We start from the raw sequence: 3096 nt of genomic DNA on the forward strand, positions 1-3096 counted from the left end.
TAAATATCCCTGGTGGCAGCCATTACCACTTCCCCTTGCCGTTCACCATAGTGGGTCCGCGCTCTAGTGCTTAACCGCATAAATGGCCTTTTAAGTGAATTCCATATTAATAAATCTTGTTTATTTTTGTACTGGAATCACGTCTCTGTCTTTACTTATCTTATCTGTGTGTCTCATCAAATACACTTGGGTTTATAACATATCATGGCATGAAAGGCCCCAAGTGGCGTAGTCGTGCACTTATATGTACCCTATAGGTACAGTCGGTCACACTTGCAACATTAGCTAGTCCTAGCCATCTTACCTGCCAAATTTCGTAGGCAACCACAACTCCACAAGTCAACTCAAGCGACTGAGTGAGCAGACAGTCTGAGAAAACAGCTAGGTTAACTTCCAGAGTGTTACACGGCAACTGGCACCCAGGTTAACTGATTGCGTTGGTGATGTTTCACGAGTGATGACGTTTCTTTGACAGATGTGGCCGCTTGCAGATGTGTCACTTTCTGATGGAAAATGGAGACGAACCAATACAAATGCATGATATATTTAAATGTAAAAATTGTCTATAGTACGCTACATGCACTGCATCATGAATATCCCACCCAAAAAAATATCGAACCTGCTTGCATATCATTCTTCTACGTACTTAGTTGAACCACGAACCTGCTGACATATCACAGGGAAATTTTCTTAAGGCTTTACAATTAAAAGAAGTCATCTGATATGTTATGATTGTAGCACGTTAACAATTGAGGGGTATTTCACAAAACCTATTAAGCTGGGTTTTTTAGGTTATCCTGGATGAATTTAGCCTTGACTTGGTTTCATATTGGGTGGCATACTCATGGTCCAGTGCATGTAGTACTACAGACAATTTTGACTTTTAAACATGTCATGCATATTTGTGTGCGTCTCTAGTAGGCCTATATCAGAAAGTGACAAATCTGCAAGCAGCCGCATCTGTCAAAGACTCGTCATCAATCATGAAACGTCATCAACGCAGCCAGTTAACATGGGAGCCAGTTGCCATGTAACACCGGAAACATTGCAAACTCACAGACCATGGGACTCATGAGCTCTTGAGTAGTGTGGTCCTTATCAAGTCCAATTTTGTGCAAAATGTTAGTGTCTTAATGAAGACCAAAAAATGTGCTCTAAACCCAAACAATAAGGTGATCATCAATAGAAATATGTATTGATTCCACCAGGAAAGGTAGCCTAAATCTGCTAAACCGGGTCATGGATGGATTAATTTGAATTTACTTTCTACAATAAGTAAACTATGTATCTAAAATATATATTTTGGAATGTTGCAGATGCTAATATGGAGATTTTTTTGGAATTTTACTAGCCAGTTACAATACCAATTCAAAATATAGCGGCAATGGCGGGCCCGAGCACCTGCGGGCCGCAACCCATGACATGTCGGAACCCAACAAAGCACCGACGTGGTGCGTTTGTGAAATATACATATTTGATGCGTGTGCTATTTGTTTTTGTATTTTATTTTCTGCCACATTTACTCGCTTGGCCAGGTGGGGGCGTAATGCAAGGCAGGCCCATTGGGTGTCATCATAATCATAATATATATTAACCTGAGAAATTTCAGACCATTCATTTTAAGCAAAGAACATTTCTGATACACTATTTGGTTGGCCAGGTGGTGGCGCTATGTTAGGCAGTGAAATTACACATGTGAATATCACAATAATGATATCCAAAATGTTTGTAAACTTTCAGATCAATCACTTAAGGCATTGTCCATTTCTGGCACATTTCCTGCTTGGCCAGGTGGTGGCGCTATGCCAGGCAGGCCCATTGGGTGTCTGGATATCATCATAATCATGATATCTATTAACCTGAGAAGTCCATTCATTCAATGCACTGTGATTTATGACACATTTTCTGTTTATGTGGTGAGATATTAAAATCATATCAAATATATTACAACATTCCAAAATCCATTCACAATTTAACATCAGCGACATCTTGGCATAATGTTTGCCAAATTTCAAATGAATCTGACAAACCGTCTAGGAGGAGTATGTTCAAATTGAGCATGTGACATCAGGATAATTGTCATTCTTTCGGTTGCCAGTTGGTGGCGCTATGCCAAACATGCATTATGGGCATGTGAATATTATCATTAACATGGTCTTTAATGACCTGTGAAATTTAAAACATTTCAAGCCATGCATGGTGAATTATGACACATTTATTGTTTGTGTGGAACGGTAGTAAAATTAATAATTTCGCCATTTTGTCAAATTACAACATATCAAAAAAAGGCTTCACAATTTAGAATCAGGAACATCTCGGCGTCATGTATACCAACTTTGACATGAATCGGATCAACCGTCTAGGAGGAGTACGCTAAAATTGATCTTGTCCACAACGCACAAAATCTAAATTACCTCACTTCCTGTGGGCGTGGCTAATGGCATGTTAATACAAAAGTTGATTGTTTTTTGGAGTTACACACACCCACCAAATTTGGTGTGTGTATCTAAAACTATATGCCAACCACAAGTCACAGTGACATAAGGGGGCGCTATGGAGGTCCTGGGCCAAGCCCAGTGCCAAGGCTTTTCCCCAGTGTATTCATGGTACCTCTTGACGTGTGTGCCAAATTTCATGCGTTTTCAGCGATGGGAAGAACCTCTTTTGGCATCACAATTCATCACATTTTAGTCTGCACAAAATCCCAAATACCTCACTTCCTGTTGGGCGTGGCTAATGCATTGTGCATACGAAAGTTGTTCATCTTGGGGAGATACACATACCTACCAAATTTGATGCGTCTAGCGCCCCCTTAGGTGATTGAGGCAGTATGTGCCAACCACTGCCTCAATCACCTAAGGGGGCGCTACCGAGTCCCTGGGCCACGCCCGGGGCCAAGCTCTAGTACCTAACTGCTTTGCGTGACACCTGATGTGTGTGCCAAATTTCAAGACTTTTCAACCATCTTAACCACCTCAAAAAAGGAAAACGCTCTGAGACAAAGTTAAAATAATAATAATAAATATAGCTGCAAGCAGCAATGAGGGGGCCAAGCAGGCAGTTCAGCAGTCCAGAAGTCCAGATTTGCCATGCAAC

This window comes from Alosa sapidissima, chromosome 22 (assembly GCF_018492685.1).
Source record: "Alosa sapidissima isolate fAloSap1 chromosome 22, fAloSap1.pri, whole genome shotgun sequence".
Lineage (NCBI taxonomy): Eukaryota > Metazoa > Chordata > Actinopteri > Clupeiformes > Clupeidae > Alosa > Alosa sapidissima.